Source organism: Ostrinia nubilalis, chromosome 23 (assembly GCF_963855985.1).
Source record: "Ostrinia nubilalis chromosome 23, ilOstNubi1.1, whole genome shotgun sequence".
NCBI classification, from domain to species: Eukaryota; Metazoa; Arthropoda; class Insecta; order Lepidoptera; family Crambidae; genus Ostrinia; species Ostrinia nubilalis.
In genome coordinates this window covers 9220928-9233998 of record NC_087110.1, presented here as the reverse complement: position 1 = coordinate 9233998, position 13071 = coordinate 9220928, and the positions used below count along the sequence as shown (strand labels likewise).

The 13071-nt window shown below is 36.3% G+C and overlaps 1 protein-coding gene across 1 annotated transcript in view; it reads left to right on the top strand.

Moving 5' to 3' along the window:
- The window catches only part of LOC135083481 (histone-lysine N-methyltransferase, H3 lysine-79 specific-like), a 56736-nt gene that overhangs the window by 22458 nt on the left and 21207 nt on the right, over window positions 1–13071 (top strand). The gene's annotated exons all lie outside the window — the stretch shown is intronic.

Genomic DNA, 13071 nt, shown 5'->3' with positions numbered 1-13071 from the left:
ATTATTTTAATGAAATATGTATTATTAAAAAGATGTTAATAATTCGTAAATTTTCTTTTGAAATATAGTTTTTACAGTCAGGATCTGAATTACCCTACTGACTAACTGAAAGTGTTATTTTTAATCAATTTAAAATTGTATTGCTGTTGTTCCTACTTAACAATGATTTCGCCATAAAAGTTGTACATTAATTTAATCGATCTTTTCGCAGCATCAAGTTTTTAGCGCATTGAAAAGAAGCATAATTAGATCATGGAGTAGGACTCTCGTTCATGAAACTATCAGTTTGTTTGTTAATTGAACAAGACTATGCTTTTGATTAAAACAAAGTAATAAACAAGACAGCCACTCCATCTATCAAATACCTTAGATGCTGACAAAATTTTGGACTCTTTAAAGCTATTTTTGAGATGGTTTGGTTGCGTTTTTTCTTAGACTTTTCATGGCCATTAAAAACAAATATCCTCAAAGGTGCTTTTACCGTAAAAATACATTGCAGCCATGGATTGGCGTCTGACATATAGCATAAACAAGCAAACGTCTAAAAAAGCAAATTTACCCTTGTTAGGAATTTTAAATTGAGAGGTTAGTAACAAAATTTTAATGAATTAATTGCTCTCGCCATCCATCGCGCTTGATGGCACCTAGACGCCGAATCTTATTTTTTCTATCTATCAGAGAAAGTTCTCGTCAGTATACGTGCCTTTTTCTAATAAATGTGTAATGCAAATTCATTTCATGCCTTCAAACAGAACTACCAAAACTACTCCATTAGAGGGAACTTTGAACCGGTAATTTGATGTTTTATAGCCCACCCTATTAAAAATATTCCTTTTTTTTAGAACTGTGTAATTGCACTGACATGTTGGCTGAATGAAAATAATGCATTTACGAATAAAACAAACAAGTAATAATAGGCACTTAGATACTTTACCTCCCGCGCGGCCAAGTAAAAAGTACTGACATTATCGATGCAAGTCGGCACGGGTTGCCGTGGTTCTAGGTATACAAAATTTTATATATTATTGTTTTGACACGATTCAAACATAATTAGAGGGTATGCGTTGAAAAAAAAAGACTTTGATTTTTTTGGGACACCCTAGTGGACGTCCCACCGGCTATTGTTGGCCGAAAAAAAAACTTTAATTTGGTCAAATAGAAAGTAGCACGTGGACGCTTTATTACCTTCAAGTGCCAGACAGTGTGGCCACAATTGAGGTTGAGTGCCACCTCAAAGATTCACCCTAGTTTAGTTCAAATTATGTGTGGTCGAGGTATTTTCGGGTTCTAGAGAACGCTTTTCTGGCCTTGATTAATATGCGAATCATCATCATTTCAGCCACATGACGTCCATCGCTGAAACATAGGCCAGTCCTAAGGATTACTAAATTAACCGGTGTGATATGAATACTGTGAAGGAGTATTTAAGAGTTAAAGGAAAATGCCTTCTTTTTTATGTGACAGGAGGCAAATGAGCAGACGGATTCTTGGTTAGTTTCAGTATTTTTGATGAAGTTACTACTTTTGTTGGCTTCTAAAATGAGTTATCTTATTTTTCTGTTCTACAGGGTGTTAGGTAAATGGGTATATGAGCCGACACTAGCCCATGTTAACATGGTCATATAAATGGTATGGTGAAGTCAGAAAATTTATATCTTCATTTTAATTATTTTAATTTTTATACAAATCGGAACTTATAAAATTTATTTTGTATGAAAATTAAAAAAATAAAATGTTGATATCAAATTTCTGACTTCACCATACCATTTATATGACCATGTTATCATGGGCTAGTGTCGGCTCATATACCCATTTACCTAACACCCTGTATAGGGGCAAAGGTCGTTAGCAGATTTCCAGTAAGCAACCACTACGAGTATAGCTAGCATGTATTTAAAATTGTCAAACTTATTTTTTCGACACAGTTTTCCAGAAGAAAGGCACCACGTAGGCTCCGCCTAGTAATTATTTTCATTTACGCCGATTTATTGGACCAAAAGTTAGGTTTACCTCCAGTCTGGCCGCCCTAAAGATCCAAGAATGAAGCGAAGCAATAGAGAATAGAGCACACCCTAGTATGCTATTAGTTTATGTAGTCCACACCGTCGCGTGCAGTCGCCCGTTAGCTCGCGTCGAAGAACCTTCGAAGTTTTGTGTTTTAGGCCAGTTCGGGATATTTGTAAAGAAATGTGCAAATTCAAAAAAATATACGACTATTTCGTGTTTAGTTATGTGATTTGTGTTTGAAGAAAGTAATTTATTTCGAAGCATTTTTGTTTTAAAATATTTTAGGTGTTTTAATAGTTACTTTATTTTCTTTTTTTAATGTGAAAATTGAGCAACGCTTTTTGATTTTGTCAATATGTAAAAACAAACTTTTTATGATTGATTTTTTAATTCGTTTTGTGAACCAGTGAAAGTGAATGTTGTCAGCAGTTGTGGATTATTTTATTTCATGGAGGATTTCAACCATCTGTGAATAGATTAGACCAAGGTTTGTAAAATATTTTGGTTTCTACAAATACAACAGTTCTCCTTGTTCTATCGTTTGAATGTGGTTTGGAGAACAACTTGTTTGATAAGACTCGATATTGGACCGATAAGTTTGGGACCGAGGCCGAATTTTAAGCACAAATTATTCTTTTCAGACTTGGGTTTCAGACCATGAGGTTTTAGATTAGGTTTTTCCTCTATGTGTTCTGCCTGGGAATCGATCCCAAACCCACTTATTCAAGAGAGAGGTTCACTATAAGGCACATGTTCAAAATTTTCATTGGTCTTCGATTTTATGATAATTTAATTGAGGCAATTAACATATTATGCTGTTATAGGACCTATTTCCTGCAATACTGGTAATCCTGCGTTTTATTCACGTCGTATGATCGTCGTAGACAATCGCTAGAACAAAACACAGGAAGATAGGATTGTCGTGTTGACAGATGATGTTGATAGCCCATTGATTGTCGACATTGGCGCGATGCGCATCCGGCGACTCGTGCGCAACGTTTGCGAAGATCCGTGCTTCTGGATCAGTCAAGCTTTATGATCAAACTAACTGTGCCCACTAGGTACCTACTTCGCACGCGTGAAAATAGTTTGAATAATATTTCCCGTTTTTGCAACATTTTTATTTACTGCTCTGCCCCTATTGGCTGTAGGGTGATGTTATTATAGCCTAAAGCCTTCCTCGATAAATGGACTATCCAACACAAAAAACAATTCTCAACGGTTATCAGTTCTATGAATTTGTTTGGCAATTCGACGGCCTATGTCTTTTTACTTTGGTTCTCCTATAATACAATACGAGTACGATCAAGCTATCTAAAATCTATCATATCTGACTGAAATATTTAGATAGATATTACAATCTAGAACTTCAATGTAACTATGCTTTGAGCTTTTATTGCTTGTTGGAAAATTCCTACAGTATGCCAGTCAATGTCAGTTGCGTAGTACATAATTTATTTGCTTCTAGTTCTTGATGAACAAACAATAATGTGTTGGTTTGGTCATTATGTTACACGTGTTCTAAATACATTTCAATTTCTACTATTTGTACAGTCACTAACTACAGACGATAGCACATCAAGGCAAACATAAAATAATGATTATTTCAGTTTATTATTTTCCAACCTTTTAATCCCATTTAATTTTCCTTTAATAACTCGAATTGAGTTGCTAGCTTACCTACTAACCACAATTTTCTGGCATGCCAGTGGATTTCGTGCATTGTGGCATTCAGGCATGTAAAGTTATTTTCAACGAAAATTGCATTTTGATTTTTGCTAAAATTAGGTTTTCAAAAATGATCCTGCTACTTCAAGTTGACAATTTATTAGGTTCAAGGTGTGTACAATAACTAGTATGTTATTCTGTCTGTCTATCGATACTTTTCAGTAGTTGCGAAAGGTAGGACGTCAGAAGTCTCCCTACCTTAAAGGCTCGCTCCACTTTTTTCTAATTAATAGCCAACATAATTAAAATTTTGATGAATAGCAGTGTTTGGAACGTAGCCAGCCTCACCCATACGAGCGAACTCATAGCCTTGACCTACTGAATTTTGACCAACCCTTTTAACTGCCACGCGAGAGCGAATAGCGCGAATGATGCGTGCGAATTTGACTAAAGTCGCTGACATAGCCTGACCTGACGGATTAGCAAGCTGAAGTGGCAATAGGCAGGGCACATAGTACGCAAAACTGACGGCCGATGGGGCAGCAAGGTTCTGGAGTGGCCACGTTCTCACACAAAATATTTAAATAAATATTTTCGGACAAATACAGGCACAGCGTCAATATAGTTTATAATCTAATCAAATATTAAAGATTTGGCAACAAAGACTACTAAGTAATGTATGATAATGTCGACTAAATACGGAGCACTAAGCAAATAAAAGAAATGTCACGCGCTACGATTATGCAATGTGAAAACACCTTTATTTGGTTCGCTTTCCATTGGTTCCTTTCGTTTCCAGATCTTTCTGTTCGTTTAAGCTGGTGTTAGGGCTTGTTCTAATCCCGCCTGGCTATTTACCACGGTCTTACCTAAGTCTGTCGCCATAACAACGGAAGTGAGATAGCCAGTTCCTCTGTGGTTGAGGATTCCGGGTGAGGCTCGTTTCCACCTGCCCAATCAATTAACCATCACTTTCCATCAGGTGAGATACAGGCCAAGAGCTTCCTCCTTGTGGTTTAAAGAAACACGTGAAACAGTGTTTATAAATGCTTTTCTTTACTTCCATAGCCTTTCCGAAGAAATGTTCTTGGCATTCAATTAAGAGTATACGACCACTAATGATGTTATAAAATTCAAAGCAATCAACACATAATGGCATGAAATCTCTGAAAAAATCTTGTTCGCAAAGATATAAACGTCCATTCTTATGCACACACTTTTTTAACCGACTGTAGAAAATGGTAATGGTAATTTGCTGAAGTCAGAATGTGGATTAGGGCAATTTCCTAAATGACTAAATCATAGGTAGTTAAAAATTTTAGTTGCTCAACTTCCAAACATAATTTACAACAGCTTTAAGTTTTCAACACTATTCGTAGTTTGTCCGAAATATTTTAAATAAATTATACATGATAATAATTATTTATTTCCTCTACGTATGGTACATACTCCACCTCACTTTGTATTTTAATTATTCTGAATACTGTTTTGAGATAAATAAATACTTTTGATTATATTCAGACACTAGCTCAGCCCATTATGTTGTTACGGTTAAAAAAAATGGTGCAATTTCTTTTGCAAAAATATTTTTTTATGTATTTTTTCGGTCGTTTCCGTAACCAAGTGTTCGCATATTACCCGCGACGTAATTACGTCCACACACAATCGCTGTATCAATTAATTAAGTGGTTAATCGCTCTGTGATTAATGAGTGCGTTGCATGCCATCAGTGCACGCGACAAAGCGCGGATTGACCAGCCAGTACACTTAGTGCAAAAAAACTGAATACCTTTTTGAATGCGAAACAAAATGTATAAGTTAGCCTGGGTTGCACCATCTTACTTTATCAGTAACCATAACAATAACCGGCGTTTTTTGTATCGAGTTTTTTTTTATGTTTGACAGATTTTTGACGTTTGTTAAAGCTAAATTAGAATTTCGTAATTTTTTAAAGACCCAGTCAATACCGCGTGGTAAGCTAAATGTGCTTGTGATACGAGATAATAAACCAGAGAGCGAGTGGTACGCCGGGGATGGAATCCACGATTGATTTCGATTGGGCCTATCAGAAACCAACACCATTAGTATTTTTGCCAATTCCAATAGACAATAAGACTTACTAGTTCTACTGGTACCTCATGATGGTCTACTGATGCTGATAAGAATAAATTAGAGTTATTTTGAGACCTTGGGCAGTTGGGCTTCAGAACACGGTGTACTTTAGACTGGCTTTCCTATTTAGGCTGTGACTAATCGACCCAATAGACTTATTTACATGTTGCCACACCCGGTTCTGCTTTCGACGCGGTCTCTGACCCACAATACGATTTCTCGTTGTTCCACAGCGATTCTAAAACAATAGCAAGTAAAAATATATCCGCCAGAAGCAGAGTAAATACAAATGAGTAGGTCATCTTCATAGAAACGCACCGAGCGCGGTTTATATGTGAGCGCGCCAATACGTATGCGGCGCGCACGCACACACTGACAAAATACGGCGCAACACCCCGCTAATCCACGCTAAATGTCAGTGTGTGCGTAGCAGCGCCCTTTTCAGGGCGTCGGGAGTCCCACACACCACCCTGTCAAAGAATTACTCGTACCTCCTTGTCAAAAAAAGTAAAAACATAACACTCCTTCTGGCGCAGTCGGGTAAAAATAGCGCTCGAATGAATAAAGAATAAATATTGTGTGACATTAATTGTTATTATGTAATTAGTCTTTGTCTAATTGACATGCGAATTTATTATTGTATGTTCTCGAATGTTCACGATTATTTATACTTTATACGATGTTGTAATAAAAACAGTTTTAATTTGCTTTTTAATAGACCGTTTTGATTTACTAACTAAGCCCGGTTTCTACCAAACCGAATGGTTATTCAAAACACGTCTCTTTTCGTCTCCTTTTCTCCCCTTTACTCTCCTTTTCACCCCTTTGCTCTCCTTTGCTCTCCGTTAATGTAGAAGCCGCGTCTTAGGACTTTACCTCTTGTGGTAGATACTTGTAGTAAATATTCAACCTATTAAACTCCAAAGCCTTCCTCAAATGTTTAATAAGGCCAATCTAAATACAAATAGCATTTTTTCAGTTATGCGGGTCGACTAGAGCCTATTACGAGTGATTTGTTTACCCATAAAGTTTTTCTTTTACTCTTTGCCACCGAATTTTCAGTGGAACCATCGTCACCCTTTCAGTGACGTCATTTTCACCATTTCAGTAAATCACGTCAACAGAGATTCTTTATACACTTGCGAGCAAAACTATGGAATCACTTACATGAAGTTGTTTCCACGCGAACTTGTGTACTAACGAATTTGTTAGTAACAAAAAAAGTGGCACCATTTTAAAGATTAAACTTTTATCTTTAAATTGATACCAAATTCATTTAAATCACACCAGTATTTAAAAAGATATCCCGGCTGATGTGAAGAAGTAACGAAAAAGACATGTATGAACTGTTTGATACGTCGCGAGTTGCGGCCTATTTAGCCCCTATAAAAGCACGCGTTTTCGGATTTTTGCTTTCACACGTTGATTCATACACATCTCCGCTTCTTTTGACACTTTGCCTGGGATTCTACACCTTCAGAAGCAGCACAAATCGTTGCACTATTGCAAGAAGGGCTCAGCCAGCGAGCTGTGGCACGTCAGCGCCACATAAGCCAGTCCTGGGTTTCGAAAGTTTTAAGACGCTTTCGGGAGACTGGTGGCTTTATCCCGAGACCAAGTTCTGAACAGCGCCGGTGCACATCGCAGAGGGAAGACCGTTTTTTCATGTCAACCTCTCTATGAAATCGTCATTTGACTGGAATCGATGTCCATCAAGAGCTCAGAAATGTTCGTAAGATAGCTGTTAGCGAGTGGACAGTTCGTCTAAGATATAAGCAATAGAATTTGACTCCAAAAAGGCCTGCCACAGGCTCGAAACTGACGGCAGGTCACCGATAAGCACCCTTTCAATTTGCTCGTACACATCTCGATGGGAAGGCGAGTAATGGAGGCGAGTTCTGTTCTCCGATGAATGCAAACTGTGTTTGCAGGGCAGCAGTCGAAGAGGTCGGGTTTATAGGCGGCCTGAGGAGCGATTTGTGGAGTGCTGGTTCGCTGAAACAGTGGCTTATGGGGGTGGCTTGCTCGACTTAACATCGAGATGTGTACGAGCAAATTGAAAGCGTGCTTATCGGTGACCTGCCGTCAGTTTCGAGCCTGTGGCAGGCCTTTTTGGAGTTAAATTCTATTGCTTATGTCTTAGACAAACTGTCTACTCGCTAACAGCTATCCTACGAACATTTCTGAGCTCTTACTGGACGTCGATTCCAGTCAAATGACGATTTCATAGAGAGGTTGACATGAAAAAACGGTCTTCCCTCTGCGATGTGCGCCGGCGCTGTTCAGAACTTGGTCTCGGGATAAAGCCACCAGTCTCCCGAAAGCGTCTTAAAACTTTCGAAACCCAGGACTGGCTTATGTGGCGCTGACGTGCCACAGCTCGCTGGCTGAGCCCTTCTTGCAATAGTGCAACGATTTGTGCTGCTTCTGAAGGTGTAGAATCCCAGGCAAAGTGTCAAAAGAAGCGGAGATGTGTATGAATCAACGTGTGAAAGCAAAAATCCGAAAACGCGTGCTTTTATAGGGGGTAAATAGGCCGCAACTCGCGACGTATCAAACAGTTCATACATGTCTTTTTCGTTACTTCTTCACATCAGCCGGGATATCTTTTTAAATACTGGTGTGATTTAAATGAATTTGGTATCAATTTAAAGATAAAAGTTTAATCTTTAAAATGGTGCCACTTTTTTTGTTCCTAACAAATTCGTTAGTACACAAGTTCGCGTGGAAACAACTTCATGTAAGTGATTCCATACTTTTGCTCGCGAGTGTAGTTACCAAAAAAGTGTATCATTTATTATGTATTCGTTTTATTTTTATGTTCACGCTGTGATATCCATCATATTCTTTTCGTGCAGTCTATTGTAGGTTTTCGAGCTGCGTTGTATGTATTTTCCGACTGTCTGAAAAGCATTTAAACAGCTATTCGTCTTTAGAGTGCAATTCGCCGTCAGCTTCTATATCCGAAAGTTAATTCTTTCTGCTATTTGTACAACAACTGATCCTTGTCCTTACAATGATGCCGTACTTACAGCTTCATGGTTCGGATGAGGAGACACTGACAATCTCTCATACAGGTCTTCTAGTCGAGTTTCCCACATCGATATTCAATAATAGGGTAAAAAATAAATGGGTTTGGTCGTGTTACCTTTCTATTCAAAATCAAAATCAATCAAAATCAAAAAATATTTATTCAGTTTAGACCACAAGTGGCACTTATGAACGTCAATAGAAAATAATAAAAAAAGAAAAGGTAGCCCTTATGGGGCACTTTACATGTCTCCTTATCTTTTGGGCCCTACCAGCGCTTCGATACAAACATATGGCAAGTGCTGAGAAGAAACGCCGGAACAAACTCAGTCACCACTTATTGCCAGGAATTATCTAACGGTAAGAATAGTCAAATTTAAGTACATCAAATATGTGCAGACTGAACTGACCACGCATCCTTGTCATCAATATAGTCTCGAACCTTGTAGTACCCTTTGGACATAAGGGTATTTTTTATATGTATCTTAAATTTGTTTATTGGCAATTCGACAAGGTTGTGTGGTATTTTGTTAAATATGGTAATACATTTCCCCAAGAATGAATTACCTATCTTATGCAACCTAAATGATGGAACAGCAAGTTTATTCTTATGTCTCGTGTTAAATGAGTGGACGTCACTTTTCTTAGTAAATAAATGTATATGTTTACGGACATACATAATGTTATCAAATATGTATTGCGAAGCCACAGTCAATATATTGATTTCTTTAAAAACTTCTCTAAGCGAGTCACGTGGTTTAAGACCGTATATTGCCCGAACAGCTCTTTTCTGTAAAATGAAAATTGATTCTATGTCTGCTGCTGAGCCCCACAGTAAAAGACCATAAGACATAATACTATGAAAATAACTAAAATATACAAGCCTTGCTGTTTCAACATCAGTCAAGTTTCTGATCTTTCTCACCGCAAAGGCAGCTGAACTAAGTCTTCCCGCCAAGGCAGCAATATGGGGGCCCCATTGTAATTTACAGTCTAGGGTAATACCTAGAAAGACAGTAGAGTTTATCAGTTCAATGCGTTCATTATTTACTGTAATATTAGTATTAACTTGTTTGACATTAGGCATAGTGAATTTTAAACATTTAGTTTTTTTTGCGTTTAATAGCAAATTATTAGTTGTAAACCAGTCTAATACTTTGGAAAGAGCATTATTCACGTCGTCAAATATTTCCTGACGCCTGTCAGTTTTAAAAATTAAAGAAGTGTCATCAGCAAATAATACTATCTCACAAAGGTCCTTTGAATAAAAAGGTAGATCATTTATATAAATCAGAAAGAGCAATGGTCCCAGTATTGAGCCTTGGGGCACTCCCATTTTTAGGGGGGCGCCCGAAGAGTTAGTTCCGTGAATATTTACTTTTTGTAATCTGTCTGAGAGGTAAGAGTGTAATAGGCTTAAGGCCTTGCCTGATACGCCATAATGTTCTAGCTTAAATAACAGAGTTTGATGATCAACACAGTCAAACGCCTTCGATAAGTCACAAAATACACCAATAGCATCCTTTTTCTCCTGCCAAGCATCGAAAATGTGTTTGATAAGAGCAATCCCTGCATCGGTCGTACTTTTCCCTTTTGTGAACCCATATTGTTTTTCATGAAACAGTTTATTTAAGTTAAAATGAGACAGTAGTTGATTGAAAATAATTTTTTCAAATATTTTACTGAGCGCAGGTAGTATCGATATAGGTCTAAAGTTGGATGGGTCACTTTTGTCTCCTGCTTTAAATAATGGTATGATTTTACTATGTTTCATCAGGGTAGGGAACTGACCTTCGTTAATACATTCATTAAAGATATGAGCTAAATGGGGAGCTATAAGAGGAATGATGGGTTTTATTATGTCTGTTGATATGCCCCATATATCCTCTGTCTTTTTTATATTTAGTTCTTTGAAAGTTTTTATAATAACTATGGGTTCTATTTGTCTAAATTTTAATGGGCTATTGCAAACATCAACACAACCCTCGAGAAGAGACATTGCCTGATATGAACATGAATTAAGATTGCTTGTTGTTATGATTGGTACATTTGAGAAGTAACCTTCGAATGCGTTTGCTACCTTATCATTGCATTTAATATACTTATTATCAATTTTTAATGCGAATGTGTCATCCCGAGATATAATTCTACAAGTTTCTTTATTAATACAATTCCAAGTAGCTTTAATTTTGTTGCCAGAGTTTTTAATTTTGTCACGTATGTAAATAGATTTTGCCATGGTACAAACTTGTTTAAAAACTTTTGAGTATTTTTTTACATATTCTATAAAGTCCGGGTCGCTACTATAGGCTTTTCTACCATATAATTCAAACATTTTTTTCCTACTAATATAAATACCTACTGTAGCCCAGTCACTGAATTTAGTTTTATTGTTTTTAATAATAATTGTTTTCTTAGGAAAAGTTTTATTGAACTCATTTTTAATTAATTCAAATAATTGCTCATATAAAATATTTATACTACAGTTAAAATAATGCAAAAGTGGGACCTTATTAGATATTTGAGATTTAAATTTGTCTTTCTGGGATGCAGTGACTGGTCTATATTCTATTTCCTTGCTCGATGGCACAAAATGGTGTTGAAATGACACTATTTGACCGCAATGATCAGAATTAACAAAATTTATTATTGATTTCTCTAGCACTAAGCAGTTACAGAATATATTGTCTAAGCAAGTAGCTGATGTTGGAGTCACCCTAGTTGGTTCAGAGAAAAGATTTAACAAGTTAAAAGATTTGAATAAATTTAAAAACCGTATTGAAAGAGAGGAATCTTCTATTATATTAATATTAAAGTCTCCACATACAACTACTTTCTTTGAACTATTACACACTCTTCTAAGTACCTCTTCCATTGTGGTTTCAAATAATTCATAGTTACTAGATGGGGGTCTATATACACATACAATAACATAGTCGTCCAGTTCTGCACATGACAGCTCAATAGTTCGCTCGACAGAGAGAGATACAATATCTTTACGCTCTTTACATTTTAATTTATCATTGATTAATATTAGTGACCCTCCACGAATAGCTAACTCTCTAGTGAATGAACTAATAAGCTTATAATTATTAATGCTCAGCATTAGTTCATATTGCCTGAGCCAATGTTCCGTTAAACATAAGACATGAATATTCAATTCTTGGATAAATAACTCAATTTCCAAGTCTTTGCCGGAGAAGCCTTGTACATTTTGATGCACTAAATTAAAACCGTTAAATTTCTTTGTACCCGAATTTTGTATGCCAGAGTTATCCTCTATTGTCTTACGATGTAATTTAAATTATGATTTGGAACAGATTCCAAGGGTCGAACATCCATGTTCTGCTCAATAAAAGCAGTTTGGCTAGCCAAATTAATGGCTAAATATTTAATAAAATATGATAGCGAATTCGCTATTCGTCTTTTACAATATTTATTTAGATAATTATATTTATCTATTGTCAATAAACATTTATTTTTTAAATAATTGTTAATGTCAATTACATGGAATTTGCATTGATTATATGTCAGTGTATTCAATGTCAAATTCAATTTATATCTTAAATTATTTTCCTCCTGTGGCAAGCTTCTACTGTAGGGGAATGTGAACAAAATTATTTTATCTACATTAAGTAAACATAAGCTATCAAAAATATTTAGTAGGTCTTTTTTGCCTACATTGCCCCTATTTCCTATTAAAATTACTAATGTGGTATTTATTGAGAACGAGTAATTTGTTATTTTTCTCATAATTTGTAAATAGGAAGCACCCGGTAAACAATGGTTGATTACACTTTGTCCCAAGTAACTATTAATAAGTTGGCCCATATTTTTGCCTAACTCATCACTGAACATTACTATGTTGGTTTTTTCAATATTTTTAGTTGGGGAGCCGCTGGTAAATGTGTGTGATATCCTAGGACAGTAGTCTTTGTTTAGGGTGTTTAGAGTAGGTGGTGACTCACAACCAGACTGAAAACTATCTGTACAAGATTCATCCAATAGGATAGAATTTTGACAGTTGCAATTAGATATAAATTTTTTCAAAGCCTGGAAATGTTCATCACACTCTTTTTTTGTACATTGATACCGTTCAGACATTGTGTTCAAAGATTTCTTAAGATTACATAATTTATATTCTAGGTTTTCGACATCATGTTCATATTTCAGTACACTATTCTCTAACATTGTGGAACATATGTCAAGCTCATTCTTTAGACGCTGTCTCTCATTTATATAGTTTACTTTGTT